At 39.2% G+C, this 23,418-nt stretch overlaps 1 long non-coding RNA gene across 1 annotated transcript; it reads left to right on the plus strand.

Moving 5' to 3' along the window:
- Window positions 1-4,868: 4,868 nt before the first annotated feature.
- On the plus strand, window positions 4,869-22,843 carry LOC128315254 (uncharacterized). The gene is made up of 3 exons (XR_008297867.1): window positions 4,869-4,987; window positions 20,921-20,957; window positions 22,121-22,843. It is a non-coding gene; the product is annotated as an uncharacterized LOC128315254 (long non-coding RNA).
- Window positions 22,844-23,418: the final 575 nt, after the last annotated feature.

Below are 23,418 nucleotides of genomic sequence, written 5' to 3' on the forward strand. Positions count from 1 at the left end.
ATTACCTGTGATCCATCCCTTGCCAGACCCCAGGTGTAAGGGGAAAGGGTGGAGAGAAATATAGACATCCATTAAACCGTGTCTAATGAATAGAAGACCGAGAAGGGGTAAAACACAAAAGTAGATTGGTTCTTTCTCCTTTCTCTTTTAATATTCTCACACTAGAATATCAGATCCCTTTGGCCAATATCCCAATGAGTCCAAACACCTCTAGGAGTGGCTGTGAAGCCCCTCCTGGGCACACTTGCTCCCAGTGCTCTCTGGTCTGATCTGGCTACCTATCCACATGCATTTCTCACAACTCTCCAGAGACACTGCCTTTCTGGCCTTGAAACAGGCCGGGCATGTTTCCACATCAGATTTTTTGCACTTCCTTTTCCTTCTTTCTGTGCCACTGTTAACGCTTGGTTGTCTTTACAGGTCCCATCGCATGCCTCGTCCTCACAGTTGCTTCCTCACCACTCTGTGTCAAATGCGTTATTCCCTCCACCCATTCTGTGACTCTCCAGCCCTCTGCTTTTTATTTTGCTTTCCTAGTAGTTACCACTCCTTGACAATGTATGATATGTTTAGTTGTTTGTTTATTGTTTGTTGTCCTGAATTAGAATGTACGGTCCATGATGGCAGGGACGTTGTCCAATTTTTTCACTGTTGTATTCTCAGCACATAGAATAGTGCTTGGTACATAGTAGGTGCTCAAGAAATATTATTGAGTAAATAAATGAATGGATGTACTTTTCTGAAGGGCAGTTTGGAAATATGTATCAAAACACAATACATATTTTTGACCTAGCCAATTCAACTTCTTAGATTTTTATTAAAGAGATAATTATACAGATGGTAAATGATGTGCATAATAAGGTTAATCACAGGGTTGTTTATGGTAACACAAGGAGAGGGAGAGAGAGAGAGAGAGGGAATCTTAGTATCCATTAATAGAACATTATGATATAGGCAAATTAATTTACATTATGATATGTAGGTCAATATTTATTAACATGGAAAAATGTTTACAACATATTAGGGAATGAGAAAAATTGATTCTGGAAAAGCACATATGGAACAATTGTGTTTTAATAAAATTCTATCATACTTTGTACATATCTGTGCATACAAGAATGTGTGGAAAGGTATCCACCAAAATAATAACAGTAATCTTGGTGAATGGGAGTAGGATTTGGGGTAATTTTTACTTGTTTCTGAAAACTCTTGTGTGTTTTTAAAAAGAAATGAACTTGAATATTTCTGAAAAAGATTTTAGGCAAAGCTAATAGAACTGTATAGAAAAAAGTGTTTTCTACCTTAGAATTTATTCTAGTGCACCTTATGTCAGAGCAGTTCACAATTAACTGACTTGATTCCTGTGATTCCAGCGAAAAGCGTTCCAGGTTTATCTCACAGGTCCCACAGGGGTGGTTCACCGTGCTTCCTGATGCAATTCCTTTCTGCATCACCTTTGCCACTGCCCTAATTTAGACTCTTATCTGGACATGCGGACATGAGAGCAGTTGCCTCCCAACTGGTCTTCCTGCCCTCTCCTGGCTCTCTCCTCCACTGGAGCAAACCACAATGGCCTCTGTGACCCAAAGGAAAATCAGAGCTCCCAGCTGGCTGGCTCAGGTCTTCCACACAAAGCCCCTGCTTCTTTTTCTAACCTCATCCTCAACCACAATTGTGCTCTGCCATAATATCTGCCCAGTGTGCTCAGCTCTACCTTACGTAGTAATGCCTACCTTTCTCTTTGGAATTCCTTCCTCTTTTCTTCCCCTCCTCTTAAGGCTCATCTTACCTCCGACTTTTTTGTCTAAGCCTTAGAGAACTAAATTCCAGAAAAGCTACAGTACTTACAATCAGTACTAATCCTTTGCTTCTTAGAAAATTGGGTTCTTTTTACTTATGTATTGTACGTGTATGACTGGTAAACTCACTAAGGGCAGGAAATATTTCTTATGCTTCCTTGAATTGTCCATAGAATCTATTTATTTATTCATTGAACAAATATTTGTTGAGCACCTCTGGTGTACCTGACCCTGTGCTAGGTTTGAATAGAGCAATGAATACACTTTCTAATCCAGGAAGCCATTGTAAAGGGCCTCACTCATTTGAGATCTCATGATTGATAGTCTTTCTTCCAAACTGCATATCTACTAGCAATATTTTGTCTGTTCCTTTAGCAAGAGAATTATTTGTAAAGAAAAGAGATCAGTAACTAAAAGTTGCTTCTCTCTATTATTAAGGACTAACAAAAAGGTTTTGAAAGGAAATGATCTCTTCTCTTGGTCTTTCAGGCACTGTAAACTCTAGTATCTACAGAAGGAAGCCCCTCCCCCAAGCCCCCCACCCCCACCCCGACCTAGATTTCTGATGAGCAAGGTCTGTTGAACCAGGCAAGCTTCCTGCTAAAGAGAGAGGATAGTCATAAATCTGAATGTGAGACCCTGACATTCCCAGACCATTGTGAACCTGTCGAATGGATCATTCTAGGATATGGTTTCCTCTATGAAATGTAGCAAAGTGTAAGATTGTGTCATACTATACACATTCCAAGTTTTTTGTGGATAGAAACCATGAGGTTAAATCTAAGAATGCTGAGTCTACTGTTTCTTTTACATAAAAAATATGAAGTTATCACTAATAAGTTTGAAAAGTTGCATAAATATCAGTAAGCAATCAAAGTTCTCAGCAACTAAATTAATGAAATGCATACGGTCTCAGTACTCACCCTAAGTGTTTTAGGGGGATTCCTAGCCAATAATTTCCCTTGCTTTGCTAAGCCACAAATTAAGTATTTAGTTCTTTTTGTGTTGGGGAAGTAAATGAAAGATTCAGAACCCTGAGAGACAAACATAATTCAAAAGACTTTTTCAATAGTACCCTTTTTGCTATCCACTCAAGGTAACATTAAGTAGTAATCAGTAATGTCATGGCTGGATTTTTTTCTTTGGCCCCGAAAGTCCAAGGGGACAGACTCCTAACTCTTTACTTATAACCAAAATGATTCTCCGTAGATATTCAATTACAACTTTTCCTTTCTTATTTAGATACTGAAAGGTCAACTTTATTTTTTAATAGAAATATCACAAGGTAGCAAGCATCCGTAAGTTTTCAAGACATAGAGCAAGTTATAAAAATTTTGCAAAATGTCTTTTCTTAAAGCTATCAACATTTTAATTTATTTTTTTACTGAAGTATAGTTGACACACAATGTTACATTAGTTTCATGTGTATAATACAGTGATTCAACAAGTCTCTACATTATGCTATGCTCACCACAAGTGTAGCTACTGTTTGTCACCGTACAACTCTATTTCAGTACCACTGACTATATTCCCTATGCTGCACCTTTCATTTCTGTGACTTATTCGTTCCATAACTGCAAGCCTGTACTCTCCACTCCCCTTTATCCATTTTGCCTATCCCCCAACCCTCCTCCCCTCTGGCAACCATCAGTTCATTCTCTGTATTTATGGGTCTGTTTCTGCTTTTTGTTTGTTTGTTTGTTTGTTCCTCTTGCTTTCTAGATTCCACATACAAGTGAAATCATGTGGTATTTGTCTTTGTCTGACTTATTTCACCTAGCATAATACCCTCTGGGTCCATCCGTTTTGTCACAAATGGCAAGGTATCATTCTTTTTTTATGGTTGAATAATCCATTGTGTGTGTGCATGTGTGTGTGTGTGTGTGTGTGTGTGTGTGTTTAGCACCAGATCTTTATCCATTCATCTACTGATGGACATGTTGCCTCCTGCAAGGTGTCTTATGCTTGCATTAATTCCCTGTGGTAATATACATTTCTTTAAAGAATGAGATATCTTATATCTACAGCTTGTGCCATTCTCTTCCTGAGATAAGCTCCAGATGAAAGAAGTATTGTCACATGGTAAATAGCCAAGAACTTTGGTCTATGGGTGTAGGATTTTTCAAAAAGTACCTTCATCCTTTTTTTTTTATGTTGGGAAAAATGGCCATAAAAATGGCCATGCATTGTATTTTTTTTTCTCATGGACTTTATTTTATTATTTTTTTTGTAATTTTTTAAAAATTTAAATCCAAGTTAGTTAACATATAGTGTATTAATGATTTCAGGAAGAGAATTTAATGATTCCTCACTTACATATAACACCCAGTGTTCACCCCAACAAGTACCCTCTTTAATGCTTATCACCTGTTTAGCCCATCCTCCCACCCAACACCCCACCAGCAACCCTCAGTTTGTTCTCTGTATTTAAAGGTCTTTTATGGTTTGTCTCCTCTCTTATCTTATTTTTTCTTCCCTTCCCGTATGCTCATCTATTTTGTTTCTTAAATTCCACATATAAGTGAAATCATATGATATTTGTGTCTCTTTGACTGATTTATTTTGTTTAGCATAATACACTCTAGTTCCATCTGCATTGTTGCAAATGACAAGATTACATTCTTTTTGATCACTGAGTAATATTCCATTGTATATATACACCACATCTTCTTTATCCATTCATCAGTCGATGGGCATTTGGGCTCTTTACATACATTGGCTATTGTCAGTAGTGCTGCTATAACATTGGAGTGCATGTGCCTGCCCCTTCAAATCAGCATTTTTGTATCCTTTGGATAAATACCTAGTGGTGCAATTGCTGATTATAGGATAGTTCTTTTTTGAGGAACCTCCATACTGTTTTCCAGAGTGGCTGCACCCGTCCATGCATTGTATTATTAAAGATGTAAATATTGATGTCATTTGAGAGACAAAGGTAGCAACAGCTTAAATAAAATAGGCATTTCTCTAGCTCACTTTCTTAACAATGTGGGTGGAAATAGCCAAAGTGGGTTTGGTGGTTACATGGGATTAGGGATCCAGGCTACTTTCATCTTCTTGTTCTACCCTAACATGCAGCTTCCACCTTGTGGGCGGACAGGACTACTCTAGCTCCAGCCATCACACCTGCATTTCAACTATTGGGAAGGGGATAAGTGGAAAGGGAGAGCATACTTCTTTCCCTCAAGGTATGACCGCAAAGTTGCATACATCATTCTATTTGCATACCACTGACCAGAACTCAGTCACATAACTACACCAAGGGGGTTAAGAAGTGCCAGCTTTACCTATGCAGCCATATGACAAGCTAAAAACTCTGTTAACATGTCATAAGATGAGACTGAAACGAAACAATTGTCAGCCCATCCCCATGTATGAACAAAGCAGAAAAAGAAAGAATGAAAGGCTGGGGAAGTTAAGAAAGAGGGTAAAAGAGAATGGAGAGAGGAAAAGTCCAAGATTGTGTTGATTAAGGCAGACTATATTTTAAGGTGTTTTATCAGTCTCTGTTGTTCAGTTGCATCTAGACTTCTGAGTCTGTTTCTTATCAATGAAATTTGCAATGCTATATAATGGACTTAAACCTCTGTGTGGCTCTTCTCAATAGATCTTAATTATTGAACTCCATTCAAGGAATAAATATTTGTGAGTGCTTTCAGAAAACCTGGAATTGGTGTCAGACATACAGTGGAGAAAAACAACAATCAGTATCTGCTTTCAAAGAATGATATCAAAGTATGAGGTGGGGGAATAGATACTGACCAAATAATTGAACAGTGATTAATGATATAAAATGAGAAGTATAGGGAACTATACAGTAGCAGAGAGGTGATTACTCAGACTATGCTGGGGAGAGAATAATTTCTCTTATTAAATTCCTTTCTGAGTAAGATACCCAGGGAAGCCCATTAGAAGGAGAATTATTTTTCTGGATTGCATTGACCCCAAGTATGTTACAATAGAGGCTAAAGAGTCAAGCTCATTTAATTGAATCTAATGAAACAATAATGTCTTGAGTATCTACTGTGTCTGAGGTATTGGGCCAGACACTGTGGGGGCTACAAAAGAGAATAAGAGATGGTCTTGTATCTTGAGTAGCTGATGCCCTGGTGAAGGAAACAACAGTGGAACTCAGGGCAAATGTGATCAAGAGCTACAGTAGAGATGTCCACAAAACTTAAGGGGAAAGGGAGACAACTTCTACCTTGCTAAGGTCTCTGAGCCTTCAGGGAGAACATGGCATGTTAACTGAGCCTTGGCTAATGTGATTGGGTTAAAGGGTCTTTAAGGAAGACACAATTGGAACAAAAGGCAGAAAATGAAAGGTATGTTTAAGGACTGATTGTTAGTCAAATGTAGCAGATGAGGTGAAGGGGGTCAGAGAGATATCGTGTGATCCTGGGGGGCATGCATAATAGACACTTCTGGAAAGGCAGAGGGTAGATGGGAGGAGGCTTGATCATAATGCTAAGGAAGCTAACTGAGGAACCTGAGGGCAAGGAGATTAGAGAGGCTTTAAAATTGGCTAGACAGAGAATATCAAAGAGAGGAAGCATTGGTGAAGCTTTGGTGAAGAAGCATCTTTAGGCTGAGCACCTGACTGGATGTTCACAAGGGTGTGGGTGGGGAGGAGAGGCACAGGAGTGAAGAAAACACGAAAGTTTTAAAAGCCTGAGTGATTAGGAGGGTGTTGGTAACATTTAGTGGTTTAAGGAAGAAAAGGAGGAAAGAAGCAGTGTATGGACACCACTCATTGTCTACTCAACAGCCATTTCCCTGTTCTTCATAGCACTTTGTTTTTGTCAGATATCCAGCCCATCCTCAGCCCCTGAGGAGTGGCCTAACTGATGCAAGCTCATCAGCTCAAGGCATCCCCCTGCTGACTGTTACTGGTCTGGGGGTAGGGAGGAGACATGGCACGAAAATTGGCCTTATCATATTGAGTGCACGTTTCATGTTTGGGAACGCATGCACGGTGTTTTGGGAAGTACACAGTGGAGCGGGAACTAAACACCCAGACTGAAAAGGGAAGCTTACGGGAATTAGAAAGTATCAAGAAGATCATCAAGACAGAAAAGCTCAGGAAATCCACCCCATCAAGTTGTTTATGAACCCCTGGGCTGACCTTTGACCTGCATATGTGTGATCCTAAACAGATTATCGGACTATGAGAACTGATCTGTGGACTGACACCATGCTGGTCCCTCACTGGTCACTGGACGGCACTCACAGGGCACAGATCTGAGTAGCCCTGCAAAGACACTGGCAACTGAACTCTTGTTAGAACTATGACCCACAGAAACTGGTTGGAACTTCTGGCCTGAACCCAACCAGGTTAATTGCCTGCTAAAACTAAAATATCAAAATTTCCCTTAGGATGTAAGCATGACCCCCAAGTCTCATTGCATGCATGTAGAATGTCAAAAGTACAGTCTAAAATTGTTAATCATACAAAGAACCAAGAAAATGTCAACTCACAGAAGAAAAGATAAGTAACAGATAATACTGCTGAGATGACACAGATTTTGGAATTATAACTTTAAAATAGGGAGTATAGAGATGCTCCAAGAAGTAAAGGCAAGCAGTCTGAAATGAATGGAAAGATAGAAAGACTCAGCAAAGAAATAGAAGATATAAAAAGAACCAATGGAAATTTTAGAACTGAAAAAGACAATAACCAAAATAGAAAGCTCTCCAGATGGACTGAATAGCAGGCCTCAGATAACAGTAGAAAGAGTCAGTACATTTGAAGACAAATCAGTAGAAATTATCCAATCTGAACAACAGAGAAAAAACATTTGGAGGGGGGTAGAAAGAGCAGAGTCCTTTTCTTCCGTGGGAGAATACCAAAAGGTCTAACGTTTGTGTCATCAGAGTCCTAGAAAGAGGATGGAAAGAGGAAACTTCAGAAAAAATATTTGAAAGAATCATGACTGAAAATTTCCCCAATTTTAAAAACAAACAACAGAGATACAGGATGAGAAGAAAGAACAAGGCTAACAAAATGTCATAAAGGACAACCGAGGATTGAAAAGGTTTTGAACATGTGAATGCCCAATACTGCCCCTTACTTACCTTGTGTGGGGAATTTTGCTTATCTTTCTAGGTCTCAGTTTCCTCATCTGTAAGATGAGTAGAAAAAGACCTACCTAAAATAAGGCTATCATGAGGACTGAACACAATAATCTAAATAAAACACTTAGCACAATTCCTGACTCACAAGAGGCACTAAATAAATAATAGCTTTTTATTTTTTGTTTTATTAAAAAACTATTTATTTAGAGAGAGAGCAAGAGAATGCAAGCTCACAGGTGCAGTGGGGGAGGGGCAGAGAGAGAGAGAGAGAGAGAGAGAATCCCAAACAAGATCCATGCTGTCAGCACAGAGCCTGACTCAGGGCTCAATTCCACAAACTGTGAGATCATGACCTGAGCTGACATCAAGAGTCGGACGCTTAACCAACAGAACCACCCAGAAGCCCCAATAATAACTTTTTATTTTTATTTAAAAAATGCTTATTTATTTACTTATTTTTGAGAGAGAAAGACAGGGGGGGGAGGAGGGGGGAGGGGCAGAGATAGAGAATCTCAAACAGGCTCCATGCTGCCAGCACAGAGCCTGATGCAGGGCTCGAACCCACCAGCCATGAGATCGTGACCTGAGATGATGACCTGAACTGCAGCAAAGAACCAGGTGTTCAACCAACTGAGCCACCCAGGCCCCCCACCTCCACCCCCACCACCAATAATAGCTTTTTAGATAGGAAGAGACTGGTCAGCAAAGATGTCAAGGATGGTGAGGGCTGAAGAGAGAACAAGGAGAGATCTCCTTGCAAGAAGGAGATCTGAGAGGATTTGGGGAGTATGGTCCACGGGAATATTGACATTATTAATAAAAGAGTGAAAAGAATGACTTGATATATTAAAGATATGCACACACATATAAAGATAAGTATCTGAAAATTACTAGAATTTCTATATACTAACCATAACCAGTGAGGGAACATGATGGGAAAAATACTGCATTCCTGATAGCAACAAAAGAGATGAAATATCCAGGAATAACTTAACAAGAAATATGAAAGATTTATATGAATAAATGACAAGATTTTACTACAAGATATAAAAGAAGCCTTCAATAAATAGAACCATGCCATGTTCTTGGATGGCAGGACGGAATAATATAAAGATGTCAATTCCTACCAAATTAATTTTCTGGTTATAACTCCACTCAAAATCCCAATAGGGTTATTTTTGGAATATGACAAAATCATTCTAAAGTGCATCTAGAGGACAACAGACGCTATAACTAATTCGTTTTGAGGAAAAAAATAAAAAGAAGAAGAGGGGTGGTGAGGAGGGGTCAGCTTTCCCAGAAAGTGAAAGACAACAGAAAAGAACAATAATGTTATCAATTTGTTTCTACTGTTAGTTTAGTGAAACAGGACAGGCCGGAAGTAGCCCACAGACACACAGAATGATGACAAAGATGGCATCACAAAACAGGACGGCAGTGAAGGGTTCTCCAGTGAGTGGTGCTAGATGTCGGTTGGGGGGTGGGAGTGGGGTTGGAGGAGGGAATAGAGAGAAGCTGTTTTCCTGAGTGTGTGTTTCTATGTACAGGGTCATCAATTAGGGTCACATTGCCTGCTCTCCTCCCAAGCCCTCACTTTCTCCTTTCTAGGGGAGGAGGAGGGAAATACCTGACGGATGAGTTTAGAACCAGAAACAAGAGCGCTTGCAGCTCAAGCCCCTCCTCCCTCATTTAGCTCAGCTGGCTGGCCCACAGAGAAGGATGCAGGTCTGCCCTCTGTCCTGGCATCTCTTAGTGAGGAAGTTCCTTCTCCGGCACTTCTGGCATTGGCTGGGGGTCTATCAGGACTTGGGAGGCAGCTTACTCCAGAGAGGAGGTGTGTTAGCAGACTATTTGGGTGTTTATCTAAAATTACATGTTCTTATCAGCTTTAAAGAAATAAGAAGACAACATCTGCCCACATGGTATCTTCATCTCTCTCTTTTTTCTTTCTATAATTCATTTTTTTTTTATAATTTACATCCAAGTTAGTTAGCACATGGTGCAACAATGATTTCAGGAGTAGATTTCTTTAGTCCTTTACCCATTTACCCCATCCCCCCCTCCCAAACCCCTCCAGCAACCCTCTGTTTGTTCTCTATATGTAAGAATTGTATCTTCATCTATTAAGTGGTTTGTAATTCACAAGGGGGAAATGGTGTTATTTGTCGGTCCAGCTCAGACTCCAAAACTGGAACATCAGTGGTTGGTTAGTTGGGGGAAACATGTATATGAGAACACGTGCCAATATGTAAAGAATAACTTTTATTAAATCTCAAACTGTTAAAAACAAACACCAGAAGACAGTATCAAATTTCTGGATCAGAGAAAACTCTTTAAGGTTAAAAGCAAATGCAAAGATCCCAAAGGCAAAGATACATAGCTCTAACAAGATTTAAAAACAGCGTGTACATATGTACAAGGCAAAAATGAATGAAAAGGCAATCGTCAGACTGGAAAATTACTTCTGCTAGATGTTACACATAATTCCTACACTAAATTTATCAAGTGCACACACAAAATGATTAAGAACATGAATACCTCCAATAGATGAATGAGAAAAAAAACATTCATAGGCAATTTGTAAAAAGTAAAGTATAGTTAACAAATATGTGAAAAAATGTTAAATATGATATGAATGACCAAAGAGATAGTTAAAATAAAATACCATTTTTTTTTTGCCTATCCAGTTGGGAAATAATGATAAAATGAGAACACCTATTATTGGCGAGAGTATACTGAAATAATCACTGTGCCTAGGAACATATATCAGTACAGCTTTTCTGAAAAGAAATCTGGCAAAATTTATCATACATCTCAAAATATTTATACAGTTTGACCCTAATAAATCTAGTTATCTACCATAAGGCATTTGAAGAAATGTAAAATAAAGATTTATGTCTCTAGGTTTTTATGGTAACAAAATAAATGAAAAATACATCTATGTTGAACATCAGTATAGGTTAAGTACATTATCATATAATGGAATACAATGCAGCCATTAACATTCAGCTGCAAAGAGCTTTTAAAAATCACGGAGGAACATAAAAAAAAAAAAAAGCTTACAACCGTCTGTTAAAACAAAATGATTTAAAGCAGCTTGTGAGTGGATTGAAAATTCAGCAAGATTGCCTAAGTTAGAAGTAGGTGAGGGAATGAGGCCAATAAGAGTAGGTACAAAATAAGAGCTGGAAAAAAAAACAACTATTGCAGAAATGGAAACAATTGCTCAAGTTTGAACATTGGCTACAAGTGGACCACAAATCTGGCTGTATACAAATTCGGAAGGAAAAGGTGCTCTGGAACATCACAGTGTGGAATTTGCTAGGGAGATAAATACAAAGATGGCTAGGTATGATTAAAGGCACATATGAGCTTCAGCAGTATGATTCTGTGGTGGATCCACTGGGCAGACTCTCAGCAGCCTGAAAATAGCAGAAGCCACAGCATCAGAAGCTGAAAAAAAATGAGTGTTGGCTAAATTCCAGTTTGGAAATTGACACAGTGAATGTGGGAGAAAGCCAGGATGGTAAAGGCAGGTGGAGTGCTTGTTTGAGCAATCATTTTTTCATCCAACAAAATTAGTAAGTATATTGATTGATACATGCTGTGTGCCTGGCATTATTCTAGTCATTTTGGGGGTACATTAGTGAACATAACAAAGAACTCTAACTTCAGGAGTGGGGTGGATAGAGAGTACAGAGTAAATAATAAAAACAATAAGTTTGTGCGGTTAGGAACAAAAACTATGGAACAGAGTATAAGGAATTGGGAGTATGGCGTGAGGTGGGTGGGAGTGTGTGTGACCAGGCAGTGAACGCTGGAAGGAGGTGCGGGAGTGAGTCGTGACAATCTCTGGGGCAATAAGGTCCAGGGGTGAGGCCACCCAGGCCACCAGGATCTAGAATGGGCAGTGAGGAAAGAAAGATGGCATGAGGACCTGAGTGCTTGGAAGGAGAGAATAGAGAGGGTCTAGGTACAGTTCTGAGAGAAAGAGAGAAATCGGAAGGATCTGCCAAGAGCAGGGAATTCCTGAGCTTGGAATCTTAAGAGATTCACAATCCTTATCTTAAACTCACTCGCTTTCATCACAAAATTATTTTTTTAACGTTTTTATTTATTTTGAAAGAGGGAGCACGCATGAGCAGGGGAGGAACAGAGAGACAGAGGAAGAGAGAGAATCCCAAGCGGGCTCTGCATGTTTGCACAGAGCCCGACATGGGACTCGAACTCACAAACCAGAGATCATGATCTAAGCCGAAATCAAGAGTTGGATGCTCAACCAACTGAGCCACCCAGACCCTGTCACAGAACTATTTTTAAATTTTCTAATTACACATGTTTCCAGAGGTACAGCCCTTTCCCTGCTTCGATTTCAGAGCAAGTGCGCATAGTGAAAATTAGGATTTTATAGGAGAGAACTCTTTGATAAAAAGTTTAAAAAAAGAATTGAGTGACTCACACATTTCAAAGTGTCTTCTTTAGAGTTTTAAAAATAAAAGTAGGATTGTAGAGCACAGAATTGTACAAACAGAATGATCACAACATGGGGCACCTGGGTGGCTCAGATGGCTAAGCACCTGACTTCAGCCCTGGTCACAATCTCACAGTTCGGTTGGTGAATTCAAGCCCCGCATGGGGCTCTCTGCTGTCGGTGCAGAGCTCACTTCAGATCCTCTGTTCCTCTCTTGTCTGCCCCTCCCTCACTGACATGTGAGCGTTTGAGTGCTCTCTCAAATAAAATAAACATTAAAAAAAAGAAAAAAGAATGATCACAACTTTGTCAGAAAACAACATTGTCCACAATCATATGCTTAGAACAAAAAGGAAAGGAAGATGGAAGAAAACACCAGATTATCTACTGTGGCTGGGCTATTTTTGGGTGGTGGGACCATACCAATTCTCTTTCTGTGTTTTTTCTTGTTCTTTATACTTTTATAATGGCTGAAGAATCATTTACCTATAAGTAGATAAAGTCCTGCTGGAAAGAAAGGGAGTGCAATAAACAAAGGGCACAAAAAGATAATTAATGTAGGAAATAAAAATAGTAGGCATAGTATGAAAATATACTCAACATCACTAGTAACCAAAGAAGTGAAAGTTGAACATTTAAAAATTTATCTTTTTTGCTCATGGCATTAGCAATTAAAAATAGTTTTATAATGTGGAACTGAAAAAAAATCAACAAAGAAATGGTTCAACCAAATTTTCTAGAACTAAAGGAAAGAGAGCCCACCAAGTGGCTGTCAACATAGATGAAAACAGACTCACATCAAGGCATAGTCTCATTAAATTTCATAACACAGGGGTCATAGATATGATCCTACAAGTTTCAAAAGAGAAAAGAAAACAGATTATGTAAAAAAGGATGATGAATCCGAACAGCTCTGGATTTTTCAACAGCAAAACTGGAAGCTAAAAGAAAGTGGAGAGATGTCCTCAAAATATCAGAAGCAAAATGTTTTGCAATCAGTAATTTTATACCCACAGAGCTATCAATCAAATGAAGATAAGAAAAAGACATTTTCAGGATCTCATAAAATTACCTCTGATTCATTCCTTTTTTTTTAAAGGGAGATTACCACAAAAACTAACTAGTACACCAAAAAAAGAGAATTGGAGAAACAAGAGACGGAAAAAGAACATCTTAGGATGATGTTAAACAAAGATCCCCAAATGGCAGCTAGCTCTGATTAGAACAGGTCAGAAGTCTCCAAGAGAAAATTCTTTAGGAATATGATTTGATGCATTTCTTATGTTTCTAAACATCTTGAGAGGAATTTAGATGATTAATGGAAACTTCTTGGTTGAATCAGTAGTTAAGTATGTTCAAAATAAGTAAACAGGGGCACCTTGGTGGCTCAGTCCGTTAAGCATCTGACTTCAGCTCAGGTCATGATCCTACAGTTCATGGGTTCGAGCCCTGTGTTGGGCTCTGTGCTGACAGCTCAGAGCCTGGAGCCTGCTTCTGATTCTGTGTCTGCCTCTCTCTCTGCCCCTCTCCTGCTCACCCTCTGTCTCTCTCTGTCTCTCAAAAATAAATAAATGTAAAAAAAAAATAAGTAAATAGAAGTTAACTCTAGGGAAGACACAAAGTTGTACAAGAAAGAAACTATAACTCATAAGATAACATCTGACTCAGTCTGAATAATGTGTAAATAGTCACGAGAATGTAAACACTGAATATATCTCTGACAAAATTGTGATGTAACTACTGGGAGAATGGAGGGCTAGGAAAGGGCATGTATATGGTGGGAAAAGAAAGCAACATCCTTTTCTTCCCATAGAGGGAAGTTAGAACATAATGAGTAAGCCAGACCTCTCTTCTTCCTTTGGGCACCCTTATGTCTGGATGGGAAGTTAGTTACCAGAAAGGCAAACAGCTTGAGGATCAATGTGACCCAGTGGAGATATATAGCAGAGTAGAAATATAGAATCTTGGTCCTTGGTGATCCGCCACTGAATTAACCAATCTTGGAATCTTCTGCAATCTACTTGGTGTACAGGGACCTCAGTAAGGACACTGTGAACGTCTGTGGCTTCCACATTCAAGCAGTTTGCACAACAATCCCCAAAAGTTGGCACATCTTCTATACAAGATTTTCTATAAAACTCTAAAAACAAAGAAAGAGTCTATGTTAATGATTAGGATACATCATTATTAAGCACCAACAGCGTGCCATGTCCTTAGGGCTATCTAAAGATTGACAGCCCTTTTGGACCATGAATTTTACTGCCTTAGTTTTAAATCCTTACATACATAGAGTTATTGAAAGAAAAAAAAAAGACTTATTTAAAATAGCCCCTAATAATTGTATAGGAGTTTATACTTTTAAAGAATAATTTCAACATGTGACAAATTATTGTTCTAAAGTACTATGTGCTATCTGCTTCAGAAATGCAGATCTAAAGAAAAGAATACGACCATTTAAATTCATTTAAATTTCTACAGGGGCTTTCAAATATATAAAATTACCAAAAAACATCGTCCTTTACATCACAGGACAAAAAGTAAATAAGTAAAGATGAAAACAGGTGGAATTAAAAAAATCATAATCACAAGTATTGGAACTGATCTTATCAATATATTTGCTGATATTGGTAGAGATGTAAGGAAACTGACTCCATCTCTAATCACTGATCTCAAGTAACCAAAAAGGAACTCACCTATAACCAGTGACAATAGATTATCATGACTGAGTTCCCTGGATGTGGTAGGTGCTATATTCAGTACTTTATGTACATCTTTTCATTAATTTTTTTTTGCAATTATCTTAGGAAGGGGATCTTATTATTATTATTCCCATTTGGCTAGAGAAAAATAGAGTTCATGAAAGCAAGAGTTGAACTCAGATATGCTTGATTACAGAACCTGAGTCCTTAATTACTGTGTTACATATTCTTTCATTAAATGTGAAGAAACTTGATATTAAATATGAGAATGCTGCTACAACCATTTTGAATATATTTCTATACTAAATATTCAGTGTGGGGGTATGTTGCTGTGGGTAACTGTTCTCTGATTGTGGGTACATACATCTGGTATTTCTCTCAGCTCCTGATCTCTTTTTATGCTCAGATGTACTTGACCCTAGACTGAATATACCATGTAAACACTGCTTCTACATTTGTTTGGGATTTTAGTATTCTGTTTGTAATCTTCCATTTATTCACCAAGTCGTGATGTCTGGTTTTGATCCTATGCTCCCATAGACCAAGGTGTGTGTCTGTCTCACCTGCTTGTGAGTTCCATCAGAGTCCTGAATTTTGCCAATCATTCATGTAATCTGCAAGTAAGAAAAATGAGTGAGCAGGAGGGCCTCAGTAAGGGGTGGGGTGATGATCAGACTTCACTCAGGCACAGCGCCTGGGAGCTGTCTGAACCAAGGGCTTAGGGGAGCACAGGCCCTTTGGACACCAAACACAGAATCACAGACTGAATTCTCCTGTTATGGCCACCGTTAGCTCGCTACCCTCCAAAGATTTTTCATTTGCTTGCCAAGGAATCAGTATAAAATGGTTTGTGAACAATGTCCCAGAATGCTCCTGACAGACCCTGAAATGGAACTGGAAAGCATTAAACAGGATTGTATTGTCAATAAATGATATGTAAGAACATCAACATAAAAAGCTTTTATGTCCGTCTCAATTATTTAATCTCTGCTGGTTCAGATGCACATCTTCCCTGCCCTGGTGTTAATAAACACTGACATCTGAAGTGAAGCGAGCTGTTTCCCTATCCTTTGAAAATGGAAATGGAGGTGCCAAGGGAGTGCAGAAAATAGAAATGGGGAAATGTTGTTCATCAGAATAGCCGCTGATTAAAAATGCACGGTAATACCGCCAGGGCCATGGATTTGTACAGCGGGTCTTCTGGATGATAACAGTTTGTCAGGTTGGGCCTTTTGCTCTAATGATACATACGCTCAGCCCAGCTGCGGAGGCTGATGCTGTAGATGCTTTCTGAGGTTGGATGTCCCCTCAAGTTTCACTTTTAGGGAAGTCTTAGGAAAATGGAGACCTTAGAAAGCATCAAGTTCAATGCTCTTGTTCTACAGAAAAGGAACTATAACCCAGAGAGAGGAGCAGCTTGCTAAGGTCAAAGTGATGGCTCACACGTGTCCAGAACAGAACTCCGTTAACTGTTGACAGTCAACTAACTGACAAGAGACATTCCCACACAATGCAGACAAGCACATGGTTTAGTTGAGAGGACAGACCCATCCTGTGAGAAACAGGTCGCCTTTCTCTTAGGCACCCAAACACCTAGGGGCAGACATGCACAGCCGTGCTCTGTTATTTCTGGAGGGTGGGATCATGAGTGATTTTAATTTTCTTTTTGTCTCTTTCTTTAAAAAAAAAGTTAATAGCATTTACATTGCTTATTTTGTAGTGAGTTTGTATTGCTTTTATGCTTTAAAAATAAGATAAAATATTTAAAAAAGCATTTCCAGGTCCAGGATATGGCCATGGGATGGGGTTGTTATGATCAGAGCAATGAGTGTTGCAAGTGGGGATGAGGGTGGCATCCACAATTGAAGGGCATGTTGTGAGCTGAATTGGCTACGTAGATGTTGAAGTCACTCATGACAGCGGTGTGAGAAGGTCAGAGGGAAAGCTGGGAGTCAGGGCCAATTTCTTCAATTATTGCACCAAGGTGGGGATGTGTGTGTGCAGAAATCAAGAAGGATAGTGGGCGGCTGATCTACATGGCACGAATTTTAGTGAAAAATAATAGTTATGCTCTGGAAGTAGCAACAAAGGCTCTAACAGGGGAGGAGAGATGTGGATGAGAGAGCCAGATTTCCACCAAGACGAGATGGGGTGACTATTTTGTGAAGAGGTGGAAAGTATGGGTGAGTTTCTTTCTTTTCCTTATGAAACATAATACACATAAAAAATACATCAAAACCTAAATGTATGGTATAATACATGATTGTAAGGCATATGTCCATGTAACCAACCAACCTGTTACAGAAACAGATCATCAGCAGTACTCTAGAAATACTCTATTCGGTGTTCCCTCCTCATCACGTCCCTTTCCCTCAAACCCTGGAATTAACTACTGTAGTGACTTTTGGAGTCATTTCTTCCTTTATTTCCTTTGCAGTTATTATTACTTTTTTCATTCCACTTTTCCTTTCTACTTGTTTGGATGTTAGAGATTACTTGAGATATGACAATTTATATCCATAATGTATCAAAGTCTAACGTAACCCTCTCAGAGGACAATAAAAACAATTAGGATTCTAATCACATTTTTATAATTCTAATTCCATTTACTGCTTTCCTAACCAATTTGCTACCATTTTGAAATATTTTAAAACTATATTTAAAAAAATTTTTTTAAATGTTTATTTATTTTTTGAGAGAGAGAGAGACAGAGTGTGAGCAGGGGAGGGGAAGAGAGAGGGAGACACAGAATCCGAAGCAGGATCCAGGCTCTGAGCTGTCAGCACAGAGCCTGACATGGGGCTCAAACCCACAAACCAAGAGATCATGACCTCAGCTGAATTTGGATGCTTAACCTACTGAGCCACCCAGGTGCCCATAATTCTCTATATTTTAAAATATTAAGACATTGCTATTATTTTATGCTATCAGTGTTCATTTAGCTTTATATATGCACTTTACTACTTTCTTTACTTTTCTCTCTCTTGTAGCTCAGACTTTTTATTTGCAGTCATTGTCCTCCTGTGCAAAGCATATCCTTTAGAATTTCCTCTCACGTGAATGTGATGGCAGTGGCATCTCTTGGTTTTTGTTAGTCTGGAATGTTTTTATTTCATCTTCTTTCTTTTATGATATATTTTTGGGTTGTAAAATTCAAGTGGCAAGTAATCTTTCAGCTCTTTGGAGATAGGACTACATTGTTTTCTGGTTTTCATTATTGCTGTTGAGAAATTGACAGTTTAATTGATGCTCCTCTGAAGTTAATACCTTTTTTCCTCTGGATGTTTTTAAGGTTTTATTTATCTTTGTCTCTAGTTTTCTGGACTCTCACTATAATGTGTCTACCGTTTTTAGCTATATTGCTAAATATTGTGATTCTTGAATTTTTGGATTGGCATCTTTCACTGATTCTGGAACATTTTCAGCCATTATCTTTTCAAATATTATCTTGGCTCCATAATATCTAGCTTCTTCTGACACCAACTAAATACATGTTAGACCTTCTCGTTATGTCCTCTATATTCCTTACCTTTTCTTCTGTGATTTCCATTTGTGTGTGTGTGTGTGTGTGTGTGTGTGTGTGTGTCTTTCTATGCTGCATTAAAAACCATCCACTGAATTTTTATTTGTTACTGACTTTTTCTTTCACAGAAGTTCTATTTGGTTCTTTTCCAAATATGTTATATTACTTTTATGATTTTATTTCATCTTCAAGCAGATATATTCAAGCATGTCTTTCATAATTTTAAACACAAACATAATTACGTTATAGTCTTTATCTGATACTTTCTATGTCTGAAGTTGTACATGTGAGTTTTTATTTATTGCTGTGGGGTTGTTAGTTATGATTGTGTGCATGTAATTGTAGTTGAAAAAAATTGTAATAACAACTCAAAGCCTACGATGGATTCTACAAAAAGAATGTTCTTTGCTTCTGCTTGGGGTCTTGGGCCACTAATAATCTAGGACCATCTTATCGGATTTAAGGATTGAGGTTCCCAGGGTAAACCAGTTTAGCCTCACTCTGAGGCTGTGGTCCTTGGAATTCTTAGCTTACATAGAACCTGCCCATGTGTCTCCTGTTAGACCCTCTGACTTGCCCAGGTTCAGGGATTGGTAAATGTTCCCTTTACCACCAGGCCACTGAAATCAAGGTTTAAACTTTTCAGAATGGACACAGGCTCTCAGTAACTTTTCTGCTTATTGAACTCACTGGGTTATCCTTTTCTCTTTAGTTTTATAATTCCTTGATGCCTTCTTAGCTCTTTGATTTTTTTCAGGAAGACTTCACTTCAGTAAATTCAGCTCTTTTTTTAGTTGTTTATAGCAGGAAGTTGTTCCAAATAACCTATGATATTATTAAAAATAAGGGGTTTGGAGGTTTCTTTACATGGAACGAGGATTCCAGGGAGAATGGTAGGAAGTTTTCTTAGAAAAAAAAATCACAGTGGAAGAAGATGAGAAGGAAGCTCTAAGGGAAATGAAATTAAGAAAATGTGATATATAAGAAACCTGGAGAGGTCTGCCTTTTGTACTATGGTTTAAGGGTATGAGGAATTATGGTATCGACTGGGCTCTAGTTTCCAGAGGGGAAAGGCAAAGACCCCAATGATATCAGCCCAATAACTGGTCAGACTTGGAGACTGGGGCTGTGGGCACCAGCTTTGCTAGGGAAACAGCAAAACCCTGAAAATCCATTGTTCTGGTGATCCTGGAGTACTCTTCCTAGAAGGTTAAGAAGGGAACTCTTAGTTCCAAGAATGATCACCTCTTGAAAACATTAGCAGTGGTATTCAGTGGCTTGGAGCCTCTGTGACTTCATTGCAATCTGGGATATTGGCAGGAATTATGAGCATTATTCATTTCAAAAGACTAATTTCATTTTTTAATTAAAAACCTTTTTAAAAATTATTTAATTTTGAGAGAGAGAGAGAGAGAGAGAGAGAGAGCGAGCACACAAATGGGAGAGGGGGCAGAGAGAGAGGAAGGCACAGAATCCAAAGCAGGCCCCAGGCTCTGAGCTGTCAGCACAGAGCCTGACACGGAGCTCGGACTCATGAACCATGAGATCATGACCTGAGCTGAAGTTGCAGGCTTAACCGACTGCGCCACCCAGGCGCCCCTTAAAAGACTATTTTAAATGGTTATAGAAGTTTGTAGTTGTAGCTCTGTTTTATAGCACATCATTTGTGGCCTCTGGGGTGAATGTGGAAATCCAGATCAGAGGCATAGCTTTTCCGATGGGGAAATAGACCATGTTTTTAATGTTGTGAACTACAGCTGTGTTCACATATATACAGAAGAAAAAATTCCTCAAAAACACAGCAAATACTGACAGGGAATTTTTAATTCTTTCTTCAGACTTTTCTTTGTTTTCTAACATTTATGCAATAAATATAAATTATTCGTATAATCAAAAAATAACAGAGGTTATTTTAGAACAGTAACAAAGTGCTGTCTACTTCACAGCTGAATCAGAACAATCCACAAATTCTTTGTAATGTGGGATTCGAATGTAATTACACCATAATATTAAAATAGAATATACTGAAAAGCAAATAGTTGGGATACAGGAGAAGGTAACATTAGTTCTCAGGTGTAGGAAATAAAGGAAATAAAGCCAAGCTGCTCACAGAGAAATGTGGCTGCTGCCTTGTCACAGAGATTCTGTTACTCTAGGACCGTTTATAGAATCCAGAAAGACCTTTGATGGCTTCCCTCACTCTCTCTGGAAGATTCTCCTGGACAGGAGCCCTGACCTTATCTCAATCAGTGTGAAAGCCTGAGAGAGAGAGGTGGTGAGGGTGTGGTGGGGGGAGCAAGAGGGAGGGAGAGAGAAAGACTAACTTGCTTCTTGATTCAACCTTGCTTTCCAGCTGTGCTTGATGGAAACATCTGTTCTTCAGGTAAAAGGTAAACCTTTTAACTATTCATGCGTCAGATCCCATTACTGCTTTTGTAACCAGTTTTTGGAAGTGAAAATTTTCAAAGTCTCAGTTGGCAAGTTAGAGGATCCCCCCACTTTGTGTCCCTCTGGCAATTCAGCGAGCAGCAGCTATGTCAGGAGATTTGTTGTGGGAATACTTGGCTGGATCTTTGCTTTGACTTGGTTCTCTATCACCCCAACGACTCTGGGAAAATCACCTCTCTTGGTCTCTGCTTCTGACATCTGGTAGCCCAGCTTCCAGCTGACTCCCAATGATTGCTGCCTTCTCCTATTCATACCCTTGTTGAGTCCCCTCCCACCCTGTACCAAGTAAATAAATAGGGACAAGTATTTTTATCTATACTGCATATGTGAGAAACAGAGTTGTTAAAATAAGTGACTTGGTTAGCTTAATGGGCTAAAGGGACAAGAATCTGGTGTCACCTAATACCAAATCCACCTTCTCGTGATGCTATTCCTTGGAGGGAGAGGAAATGAAATGAATGAAATCAGCAGTTTTGCATTCATTCCAACGGTTGCTCACAGGGTCAAGCAGTGCCCTCACACCCAGAGGAAATGCATAAACACATATTTACCCTTCAAAATTATTTTCAGTTAAAGACATCAATAAATGATGAGGAACATCAAGAGGGATGTGTACCCCTCTTTCCTCCTCTATCTTTTTAATTAATCATTCTACCCCCTTTGTTGTTGGTTCAGAGACAGATTTGCATAATATCTTGGTTGCCATGGCTGATAACATCCTTTGTTAGTTAACTCTTAATGGAGGAGTCATGAAAAAGCCTGTAAATGACCACATGAATTATGCATAAGGAACTCAACTCAAGTCATGCATATAAAATGGGCATTAAGAACACAACTTCGACTCTCTTATTCTTTAAAAAGAGCCCCACACAGGGCTTGCTAGCCTAATCTGTAGCCTTCTTATAGCACGAAATGGAGTTTGATTTATTGGTTTGAGCTAATTTACAAAATGGAGATCACTAACCAAGAAAATCAAGTTATATAAACACAGGTGGCATCTGGTAAATGATAATACGCCTTTTACACTTTCTCTGTACCTTGTAGAACATTATGTAATATTCTGTGCACATGGTGATTCATGAAATCTCTTTCTTCTCCCACCCAGCCAAGAAGAACCAGTTTTAGACTGGTGTGTGATTTGCTGAAGAGCTTGGAAGGTACCAGAGGAGATTCATGTCGAAATCCCATCTCCTGTTCTCCAACCTTACTTTCTATGAAGACAAAACTTTGAAGACAAACTGAGTTTCCACAGGAATAATCACACAGAAGGACAGACCACTGCTAATTTAGGTAGCTGGCGATGCAGGGGTGTTGCCTCCTCTCCAGCATGTCAGCCCAACTTCCTTTCAGTCTCTGCTGTCCAACACCCAGTCTAGCTAGTTCAAACTCATCGTCTCACCAAATTCCAAGGCTATTAAAGATTCAAGGACAGGGCTCAGTTGGTTAAGCATCCAACTCTTGATTTCAGCTCAGGTCATGATCTCACCGTTCATGAGTTCAAGCCCCATGCTGGGCTCTGCACTGACAGTGCGGAGCCTGCTTGGGATTCTCTCTCCTACCCTCTCTCTGCACCCCCATATGTTTCTCTCAAAATAAATAAATAAATAAATAAATAAATAAATAAATATTTTTTTAAAAAGGGGTGTGGGGCAGCTGGGAGGCTCAGTCAGTTACGCATCCAGCTCTTGGTTTTGGCTCAGGTCATGATCTCACGGTTTGTGGGTTTGAGCCCCACATCAGGCTCCACACTGGCAATGCGGAGCCTGCTTGGGATTGTCTTTCTATCCTTCTCTCTCTGTCCCTCCCCTGCTCACTCTCTCTCTCTGTCTCAAAATAAATAAATAAACTTAAAAAAAAAAAAGAAAGAAAGCCCATTGTCTTAAAAAAAAAAGGGGTGGGCGGGGGTGTTTGGTCTATTCTTTTGTTTGAAACTAACTAAACTCTCACATGACCTGTTGGAAAAGAGCATTCCTACATGGTTTGATTGAATCTTATTCGGAGAATTCAGTTTTGTTTTTCAATCACATGTAACTTAAGAACAGCTTGCTGATGCTTTCCCATGAGGGCAATGGAAAAATTTGAGATTTGGGTCAGCTGGCATGCATGCCTAGCCCAAGCCATCTCCATCTCTCACCACGCTACTGCCATGGCCCCTGATGTGGTCTCCTTGCCTCCCCCTCTCACTCTGTACAGCCCATTTTCCATACAGCAGCTGAAACCACCTATGGCTTCTCATCACACTTAGACCAAAGTCCAAGCCCCTTACCCTGGCCTTCCATGATATGGACCTCCCAGCTTTCCTCACTGATTTTGTACCACCTTCCTCTTGCCCACCACTTTACAGTCCTTGCTCTCTTTTGGTTTGTTGAACACATTAAATGCTTCTACCTAGGTCCTTCACCC

Source organism: Acinonyx jubatus, chromosome C2, assembly GCF_027475565.1.
Source record: "Acinonyx jubatus isolate Ajub_Pintada_27869175 chromosome C2, VMU_Ajub_asm_v1.0, whole genome shotgun sequence".
In the NCBI taxonomy this organism is placed as follows: domain Eukaryota; kingdom Metazoa; phylum Chordata; class Mammalia; order Carnivora; family Felidae; genus Acinonyx; species Acinonyx jubatus.